General features: G+C 32.4%; 1 non-coding gene across 1 annotated transcript; it reads right to left on the bottom strand.

Annotated features, from left to right (window-relative positions):
- Positions 1–518: 518 nt before the first annotated feature.
- LOC111992805 (uncharacterized) lies at positions 519–3,325 on the bottom strand. The gene is made up of 3 exons (XR_010629409.1): positions 3,212–3,325; positions 2,504–2,549; positions 519–584 (listed from the first exon to the last, which is right to left on the bottom strand). It is a non-coding gene; the product is annotated as an uncharacterized LOC111992805 (transcript).
- Between the last annotated feature and the right edge of the window lie 7,964 nt (positions 3,326–11,289).

Consider the following 11,289-nt stretch of genomic DNA (forward strand, 5'->3'; position numbering starts at 1 on the left):
AAAAAATGTTAAAATAACAGTTAAATTATTAAAATCTCAATTTCTTCAAATTTAAGAAGTTTTAAAATAATTATGTTGCATATCTTACCAGTCCTGATCGGATCAAGTATTGAGTTGTCTTCTCAATTTGTTTCATGTCCACTCTTCCAGAAAGGAAAAGGTATTTATTGAGAAGATCACCATGTCTATTTTCTTCAGCACTCCATGCCCTAGCCCAAATTGCCCAAGGAGTGTTATCTACACCCGTTTCATCATGAAAACATTCTGTGGAATTAATTCGAGTTTGATAAGTTGGAAGGGCTTCTTCTGTGATCATATCACCAACTAAGGCAACAAAGTACTCATCTGGAATGTCTCTTGCTCTCTTTCTTAGTTCATGGACTTGCTCAATAAATCCATTTGAGGTAGGATTTGGCAAAAAATCTTGTGGTTGCCAACATTCCTTGACAGGTTTTAGGAGAGTTAGGACATTGTTTTTAGCCCAATTCTCCATAGATTTGAAAATTTCAACCTTCTTAGGTGGCATGGGGCAAGCTAGGTTCACATTGAATTCACCAAGATGGTCTAAACCCCCTCCTGCTCCTCTAAATTCCAACAAAAAAAGGAGAGAGAAGTAATTAATATCAGGATGTTGAAGCTAAAATGCAATATGAAAACAATTATTTGTCTATATATATCTGTTTGGTACACAGTAATTTTTAGCTCTATATTTTATGCGAATGGAGTTGTTTAAATATTTTTACCTATATTAAAAAAAAAAAAAAGCTTATTAAAACTGTATCATAAAAAATTGAAAATAAAATAAAGTGATTTCGAACTGCCCAAATAGCATGAACAAAAGCATGCATCATCTACTAATAAGGTATATAATTTAAACTAGGAGTTGATTTTAGGTGAGCCCAAGCAAAAAGGGCTAGACCATGTTGTAACCTTAAGCAATTTTGTTGTCCCACATAGGAAACATTTGCTGAGGACAATTTTTGCTTCAAAGGCCAAGGCTAGACCATGTTGTAACCTTAGGCAATTTTGTTGTCCCACATAGGAAAGATTTGCTTCCTTTTCATGCCATATAAGGGATGACCAATGATGATAGAGTACCACTAGTTTGGTTAATATAAGGGATGACCAATGGTGATAGAGTACCACTAGTTTGGTTAACCAAAGTTTAACCAAACTAGTGGTACTCTATCACCATTGGTCATCCCTTATATGGCATGAAGAGGAAGCAAATATTTCCTATGTGAGATAACAAAATTGCCTAAAATTACAACATGGTCTAGCCCTTAGCATTTGAAGCAAAAATTGTCCCCACAAGAGTAATGGCACATAGCAAAGAAAACAACTCAAAAAAATGAACTCACAATAGCTAAAATAGATGAAAAATACTTTCAATATCTATTAGTGTCAAATACAACAAGATGAGGAAAGCAAATAAGATGGTAAAACTCTCACACAGAGAGAGAGAGAGAGAGAGAGAGAGAGAGAGAGAGAGAGAGAGAGAGAGAGAGAGAGAGAGAGAGAGAGAGAGAGAGAGAGAGAGAGAGAGAGAGAGAGAGCTATTGTGCTGCCACATGTACAATATACCCTTAAGGGCTTGTTTGGTTGGAAAGGTAGAAAAGTGAGAAGATAGAAAATGGTAGGAGAGTGGAAAAATGAGAGGATAGAAAATATTTTAATTTCTTTCTTTTTTATTTGGTTGGAAGTGGAAAAGTGGAGGAATGGAAAAAGTGTGTTTGTTTAAATTTACTCATATACCCTGTTAAAAAATGATGCCCAATTAAAACAAAAAAGTGACAAAAAAAAATCACCCAAATTTATTTAAAAAATATAAATCATGTCTAGAAAAAAAATCACATCTAAACCAAAAAAAAAAACAAAAAACAAAACAAAACAAAACAAAGTAAAAGAAAAAAAAATTCGTCATTTAGTAGAGGCAACTTACAGTCCAAAGGCAACAACGTACAGACCCAACTTTGGCAAAGTTCTACAGACAAAAAAAAAAAAAAAAAAAAAAAAAAAAAAGAGCAACGTATTGGACAAGCCCATGTGCAAGTGTATGTGGGAATTTTTGTCATTTGTCTATCAAACTCCCCTTACTTAGTTTTCTTTTAATTTTGGAGAGAAAATTTTTGGTGAGTTCAGGAAAAAAAATACTAGGGCTCCACCATCATTTTCCTCTCTCCCCCTCCCAACCAAACACTTTCTAAAAAAAATTTCTGTCTTCATTCTCTCTCTCTCTCTTTTTTTTTTTTTTTTTTTCATCCTCTCTAAAATCCACTCTACCAAACACACCCTAAGAGCTCTTATCCCAACTGTTCTTAAGTGTTTGATTTGAGTAAGTGTATTAGGTAAGATGGGTATTATTGGGTTATTAATGCAAGGCTTTGAATTAAATTTGAGATGCTCTTAAGATCCATGATAAGATGGAAAGCTTCAATTTTGTTTTTGCTTAGGTTTTATGGTGGGTTTGTTTAATCATAGTTTGGGTAATTTTTTTACTAACCTTAATTTGTTGAACTCTTCTAGGCCAAAAATGACACCTGGAGAACCTGTTAAATTTGCCAAAGCTTGTCATAAAGCATTAAATGAAGTTGGCATGCTTCTTATAACTAAATGCAGTCAGACCGAATTTTTAGTCACATAGAGCAACTCTTGAAGGTATCCTTTTGTGTGTAAGTGGCCAGCATATGGATATATTCATAGGCCTTCATATTTTGTAAGTGTCACCAGCCCACTTTGCAAGTGTTATATCTTATATCTTAGAACCATGTTAAACCCAAGATAGCCCCAATCTTTACCCTCCATACCTATTTCATTTACTTTCCCCATTAAAGTACATGGACTTGGACTATGCATACGGTAAAATAAGATATTTCAGAGCAAAGATAATTGGTCCCAAGGGCCTCGGATTTGCTTTGCATGGGCTTATCAAGTCTTTAACAAAAATGAGCATCAATATATATTTTATAATTTCTAAAGAATTAAGTGATCATACTAATAATTTAAATAAAATAAAAAAGTGAATGTATCATTGTGACTTTGTGTGTGCGCATATATACCATGTATAAAGAGCAAATAAAATATATCAAGATATTATAATACATGATATGAATATCAACAATTCAAATGAGTTATTGATCTATCTTTCATTCTAATTATGAAAAATGTTAGTTCTTGTGAAAAGATGAGAGAATTTGAAGTTTAATCTTACTTCTTGTTGGAGAAGAGGGGGGAAGCCATAGAAAACTTAGGAGATCTCTGAGTTCTCATCTGTGAGAGAGCAAGTGTTGAAGGAAAAAAGTAAAAGTTGAAGGAGTTGAGTATTAAAGCCATGTCTTCTCTTTAACCTCTCTTTTAGCTCCAAAATACCAAGCACTAAGATAAAGGGGATTGGTTAGTACTTAGTTGTTATGAAATTATGGATATATACATAGAAATCAGTGATGGAGAGAGGCAGAAGAAGAAAAGATGGATGGTGGAAAGAGTTTAATGTCTATTTGTTTGTTTTTGTTTTTTTAAGGGAATTTTGAATTAATGGAATTACATGATTGAGGTCTAGAAGGATGGTGAATGGTGAAATGGGCACTGGTGTTTTTTTAAATGTTAGATTTATTAGAAATTAATGATTATATTAGGTGTACCTTTGTTTTATTATTATAAATATGATAAACTTTTAACTTATTACATCTGTAAGGTCAGTTTTTGTAGCCCAAGCCCAAAGGATGTGGGTTAAAAGCCGAATGAATCCAGAACAATGAATTTGTAGAGAGTGGATCGAAGGTTTAGGCGCTCGCCGGCGTGCATGAAGCATGAACTACTTTCCTTTTATTGAAAAATACTAAGAACAATTTACAACTGGGGGATGCTCCTCGGCCATGGGCCGAGGAGGTTTTTTCTTCCTCTTTTTCTCCACTTTTACACTTTACTTACCTCTTTTATATATCCCTTTCTTTCTCCTCTTGTTGATCATCTATTGGTCTCCTTCCTGATCGTCTGTCTCATCAGAGGCCATATCCATGCTCCAGTGGTTCACCCTGATCGATGTTGCTCTGTCAAGGGGTTACATCCCCATTAATGCGGCCAGAAAGGTTAGGTGAGCGTATTCAATGCCGAGGTGACAGTTCGCCCAGGGCTTACCCCTTCTTCGTACTTCTGTTGCCAACGCGTGGCACTGGGTCCTCTCCTCCTCGGATATTCCAGGGGTCCTTTGGTAGGATGGTCCTCGTGTTTTTCCGAGGTTTCGGACGCCCGAGGACAGGGTCATCCTCGAACCCATCGTGCATCCTCGGCGTGGGTCATTTGGGCCTGGCTTGGAGTGGGCCAAGGCTACCCAATTTTCTGGCCCCATAATAGCCCCTCAAAATCTTGCTGCACGCATCCTCGGGCAGGGAGAAGGATTTTAACATCCTCGGCCTTACCCTCCCTCCCCCCCCCCCCGTCAGTACTGGGGTCTATTCATCTGCCCAAGGCACGTCACTGACATTTCGGAGCACGTAACGTGCCCATCATTAAATTTATGCGGCTCTGTGCTCCCCACGTCTACTGAGGTGTTACCCATCCAACGGTGGAGGTTCATCTCGCATTTATGGGCGGGAAAACCTGCATGGTTCCTCGATTTGGGGTATAAATACCCGTACGAACCGCTTCTTCCTGTTTCCCATTTGTAATCAAGAATTCTCATGCGCCCCTCTTGAGTTCAGCCACACTCTCGCTAGCACCTCCAGCACAAAAAGCCTGTCCGAGTAGCTCCTCCTCTTTTCAGTAAGTCGCTCTATCCCTCTCTGAGCTCTCTCTCTACTCTTTCTTCTACTTCGCCTGTTCTTTCTTAGTTCTTTTAGGTGTCAACCGAGATGGGTAGGTTTAAGAAATACGTCGATACTGAGGAGGCGATGGAGAAATTCATCACCGACTATCGAGTTCCCGGTAATGTAGGTCTGAGATATTGTGAGGACGGGGATTGGCGCATACACAAACAGGAAGGCGAGGTGGTAATTCCCATTGTCACCTTCCTTGAAGGGGGGATGACGATCCCCACAGGACCGGTGATGAGGGATTACCTCACGCACTTCTGGTTAGCCCCTACCCAGTGTGTGATAAACGTCTTTAGGATTCTGGGCTGTGTGGACGCCCTGAACGAGAAGATGAGGAATTGTCGGGTCTATTTTTGTAGCCCAAGCCCAAAGGATGTGGGTTAAAGGCCCAACGAACCCAGAACAATGAATTTGTAGAGAGTGGATCGAAGGTTTAGGCCCTCATCGGCGTGCATGAAGCATGAACTACTTTCCTTTTATTGAAAAATACTAAGAACAATTTACAACTGGGGGATGCTCCTCGACCCATGGCCGAGGAGGTTTTTTCTTCCTCTTTTTCTCCACTTTTACACTTTGCTCACCTCTTTTATATATCCCTCTCTTCCTCTTCCTGTTGATCATCTATTAGTTTCCCTCCTGACCGTCTGTCTCATCAGAAGCCATATCCATGCTCTAGTGGTTCACCCTGATCGATGTTGCTCTGTCAAGGGGTTACATCCCCAATATTGCGGCCAGAAGGGTTAGGTGAGCGTATTCAATGCCGAGGTGACAGTTCGCCCAGGGCTTGCCCCTTCTTCGTACTTCTGTTGCCAACGCGTGGCATTGGATCCTCTCCTCCTCGGATATTCAGGGGTTCTTTGGTAGGGTGGTCCTCGTGTTTTTCCAAGGTCTCGGACACCCGAGGACAGGGTCATCCTCGAACCCATCGTGCATCCTCGGCGTGGGTCATTTGGGCCTGGCTTAGAGTGGGCCAAGGCTACCCGATTTTCTGACCCCACAACATCTATTTTATAATGATTGTTTTTTATTATCATATTAAGATACAAATAATTTTTTTGGTATAAACAGAATCCGAATTTAAATCTCATATTCGACTTCAAAAAACTCTGCTAATTGAGTTCACCGAAACTTGTCTGTATATTTAGGGTCCGTTTGGATAGCACTTATTGTTGCTGAAAGTTGATAAAAACTGATTGTTGCTGAAAACACTGTAGCAAAATAATTTTTAAATGTGTGAATAGTATTATGGGACCCACTTTTAATATTAAATATTGTGTGAACAGTACATGAACAGTGCACGCACAGTACACGCACAGTAATTTTTTCTCTCAAAAGTCAACAAAACTGGCAAAAAAAAAACTTGCGTTTTCAGACTTGCATTTCCTCTCCAGCTAGTGCGCGTGGGTCCCCCAGTACAAAACGTGGAACGCTGAATTAAGTAATTAACCGTGCTATCCAAACCGGGTCTTAGTATGATTTGATTAAGGTTACACCCATTTTAGAGGGTTGATTCTTGTTAAACATATCGGACCACAAACCCTATCTCTCACGTTATTAATCATTAACTTTTGATTATAATTTGCCTTGTCAAGTCTTTCAAAATTAGATTCCCCATCAATCAACATATCAACTCCCCCACCAACTTCTGTCCCTTTGCAATGAGAGGCGCTTTCGCAATGGATCAGCATCAGGTGCAATACCTAGGGTATTGCACCTGGTGCAATACCTCAATTTCCTTCACAATTTTTTTTTAAATTTTTTTCACTTTTTAACTTTAACTTTTTTACTCTTTTTTAATATATTTTATTTAATGGTTGAGATTGAAAGTTGCTTTTTCAACTTTCAATCTCAGCCTTTGATAAGCTATTGCACCAGGTGCAATACCCTAGGTATTGCACCTGATGTGAATCCTTTGGCAATTGCCAACTGGAGACGACGACATCACCATGATGCAATTAAAGCGTCAACTTGGGAGTGGCTAGTGAGCGTTTGATCTCTATTATTTTATTTGAAAGAAACTAGTGGGTTTGTTTTTAGGTTTAAGTTTGAGTTTTAAATTTGATTTTTTTAAAATTAATTTATTAATATGGCCCTCTAGTTTAAGTGAATATGATAAACAAAGCTTAGTTACAAAGTTGATTATAACCTTAAGTTACAACTTTACTTTATAAAATAAAAATTACTACATATTTTGAAAATCTAACAGTTAAAATTTAAGTTTTAAATTTGATTTTTTTTTATTAATTTATTAATATGTCCCTCTAGTTTAAGTGGATACGATAAACAAAGTTTAGTTACAAAGTTGATTATAACTTTAAGTTACAACTTTACTTAATAAAATAAAAATTACTACATATTTTGAAAATCTAACAGTTAAATTGCATGTTATTTACATTTTTAATATATGTGTCAAATTTTTTGTCAATCGGATATTATTTACTATATGATCTATAAACTTATATTTTATGCATAATTTTAAATCATAAAAACTTGCAATTTAAACCATTTATTGATGACATAGTTATTCATCTTTAGTTTTCTAGAAATTTTATAAGTATGAAGAATGTAAGAAGAAGATATAATCTAATGATGAATTTGTCAAAATTTATCTCTAATAAAAAGATATTGAGTAAGGTTGTGTACTTTAATACTACAATCAATTCAATAACTAAACTTTATCTGAGTATGATAATGTTGAGAATTATCATTATGCAATTTAAATCCATGAAGTATAACCACCTTGGCCAAGATTGTGGTTCTCTTTCCTTTTTTCTTTTTTTCTTTTTGGATGAAAAAAAAAAAAAAAAAAAAAAATGATGTGATATGTTTCAATTATATGAATAAATTGTAGTTCATATGGGTTGATTTGATATGTTTCAATTATATGTTTCAATATGTTTTAGAGGAAAAGCAGTAAATTGCTTCTTTGCCATATACATGTAGATCTATATCAGTTTGGACTTTGGAGAGAAATGTTCAAAAACTTGAGCATTAGCAATGGGATGTAAAAAAATAACTATTTTAGGTCTTCAAACACTATTTTATTTATTTTACCATTTAATTTTACAATTCATCCAACATTTTAGTTTTTATTTTTACATACATTTTTAATTTGAATTTATATATTATTAGTGAGGTTACACATGAATGAATTTTAAGAAACTAAAATTTAAGATTTGAAAATGAGTAAATTTTTAAGTTTAGTGTATGCTAGTTTTTAGGAAAAAAATATATTAAACATGCGTGAAATATATTTAAATAGAAAGTGTTAATTTTTAAGAAAAAAATTTATCCGAAAGATTTTTTTTTTTTTTTGGGTTGAATTACAATTTTAATTCTATTTTTTACTTTTTAAGAATAAAAATTATTTAATTAGATTAGAGATATTTTTGATATTTTTTAAATCCATAACTAAAACTTTTTAATATATTAAGATAAACTTCCTTAAAAAAATAAATATAAAACTACCTCATCTCTATCTCTCCTCCAAGGGCGGACCTAACCACAAAAAAAAAAAAAAAAAAAAAAAAAAAAAAAAAAACCTAGTATATATATATATATATGTTGAAATTTTAAATTTTGGTCCTAATAGCATCCAATTAAATAAAAAAATAAAAATAAAAACTGTTATATATATGTAATTTGAAAAATTAAAATTTACCCTTAAATATTTATATTTTTAGACCTCCTCTAAAATAGCGTCAAGTTCTATTTTGATAAATGTATTGAAATGTTTAAAAAACACTTATTTTATATGTAATATTTTGTTGAATATGAAATAAATGTTAGTTTTTATTTTTATTAAATGTGGGTCCTACCAACTGTGAGAGAAGAGAAACATACACCCGAAATATGGTGTAGTTTCTCACCTAGAAGGAATGGGTTTTCCTTTCCAATATAAATAAAGGAAATTTCTTAAGTAACTTTTTTTTTTTTAATTAAAATTTTAAAGTAACATATCTTTGGACTAAAAAAAAAACTTATCTTCATTGGATGACATCCTAAAAATGCCTAATTTCCACCCATAATGATAGACACAGTATAAATATTAAATATAAATTTTCTAGTCCGCACGCATAATAACATGGGAGACTTTCTGAAGCAAGGAACCACAATCTTTGCCAAAAAAGATTGTATTTTGTTTCACTGTTAAATGAAGTNAAAAAAAAAAAAAAAAAAAAAAAAAAAAAAAAAAAAACCTAGTATATATATATATATATGTTGAAATTTTAAATTTTGGTCCTAATAGCATCCAATTAAATAAAAAAATAAAAATAAAAACTGTTATATATATGTAATTTGAAAAATTAAAATTTACCCTTAAATATTTATATTTTTAGACCTCCTCTAAAATAGCGTCAAGTTCTATTTTGATAAATGTATTGAAATGTTTAAAAAACACTTATTTTATATGTAATATTTTGTTGAATATGAAATAAATGTTAGTTTTTATTTTTATTAAATGTGGGTCCTACCAACTGTGAGAGAAGAGAAACATACACCCGAAATATGGTGTAGTTTCTCACCTAGAAGGAATGGGTTTTCCTTTCCAATATAAATAAAGGAAATTTCTTAAGTAACTTTTTTTTTTTTTAATTAAAATTTTAAAGTAACATATCTTTTGGACTAAAAAAAAACTTATCTTCATTGGATGACATCCTAAAAATGCCTAATTTCCACCCATAATGATAGACACAGTATAAATATTAAATATAAATTTTCTAGTCCGCACGCATAATAACATGGGAGACTTTCTGAAGCAAGGAACCACAATCTTTGCCAAAAAAGATTGTATTTTGTTTCACTGTTAAATGAAGTTTTTTTTTTTTTTTTTTTTCATCCAAAAAGAAAAAAAGAAAAAAGGAAAGAGAACCACAATCTTGGCCAAGGTGGTTATACTTCATGGATTTAAATTGCATAATGATAATTCTCAACATTATCATACTCAGATAAAGTTTAGTTATTGAATTGATTGTAGTATTAAAGTACACAACCTTACTCAATATCTTTTTATTAGAGATAAATTTTGACAAATTCATCATTAGATTATATCTTCTTCTTACATTCTTCATACTTATAAAATTTCTAGAAAACTAAAGATGAATAACTATGTCATCAATAAATGGTTTAAATTGCAAGTTTTTATGATTTAAAATTATGCATAAAATATAAGTTTATAGATCATATAGTAAATAATATCCGATTGACAAAAAATTTGACACATATATTAAAAATGTAAATAACATGCAATTTAACTGTTAGATTTTCAAAATATGTAGTAATTTTTATTTTATTAAGTAAAGTTGTAACTTAAAGTTATAATCAACTTTGTAACTAAACTTTGTTTATCGTATCCACTTAAACTAGAGGGCCATATTAATAAATTAATAAAAAAAATCAAATTTAAAACTTAAATTTTAACTGTTAGATTTTCAAAATATGTAGTAATTTTTATTTATAAAGTAAAGTTGTAACTTAAGGTTATAATCAACTTTGTAACTAAGCTTTGTTTATCATATTCACTTAAACTAGAGGGCCATATATAAATTAATTTTAAAAAAATCAAATTTAAAACTCAAACTTAAACCTAAAAACAAACCCACTAGTTTCTTTCAAATAAAATAATAGAGATCAAACGCTCACTAGCCACTCCCAAGTTGACGCTTTAATTGCATCATGGTGATGTCGTCGTCTCCAGTTGGCAATTGCCAAAGGATTCACATCAGGTGCAATACCTAGGGTATTGCACCTGGTGCAATAGCTTATCAAAGGCTGAGATTGAAAGTTGAAAAAGCAACTTTCAATCTCAACCATTAAATAAAATATATTTTTTTTTTTTTTTTTTTTTTTTTGTGGTTAGGTCCGCCCTTGGAGGAGAGATAGAGATGAGGTAGTTTTATATTTATTTTTTTTAAGGAAGTTTATCTTAATATATTAAAAAGTTTTAGTTATGGATTTAAAAAATATCAAAAATATCTCTAATCTAATTAAATAATTTTTATTCTTAAAAAGTAAAAAATAGAATTAAAATTGTAATTCAACCCAAAAAAAAAAAAAAAATCTTTCGGATAAATTTTTTTCTTAAAAATTAACACTTTCTATTTAAATATATTTCACGCATGTTTAATATATTTTTTTTCCTAAAAACTAGCATACACTAAACTTAAAAATTTACTCATTTTCAAATCTTAAATTTTAGTTTCTTAAAAATTCATTCATGTGTAACCTCACTAATAATATATAAATTCAAATTAAAAATGTATGTAAAAATAAAAACTAAAATGTTGGATGAATTGTAAAATTAAATGGTAAAATAAATAAAATAGTGTTTGAAGACCTAAAATAGTTATTTTTTTACATCCCATTGCTAATGCTCAAGTTTTTGAACATTTCTCTCCAAAGTCCAAACTGATATAGATCTACATGTATATGGCAAAGAAGCAATTTACTGCTTTTTCCTCTAAAACATATTGAAACA

This window comes from Quercus suber, unplaced genomic scaffold (genome assembly GCF_002906115.3).
Source record: "Quercus suber isolate HL8 unplaced genomic scaffold, Cork oak 2.0 scaffold_95, whole genome shotgun sequence".
Classification (NCBI taxonomy): domain Eukaryota; kingdom Viridiplantae; phylum Streptophyta; class Magnoliopsida; order Fagales; family Fagaceae; genus Quercus; species Quercus suber.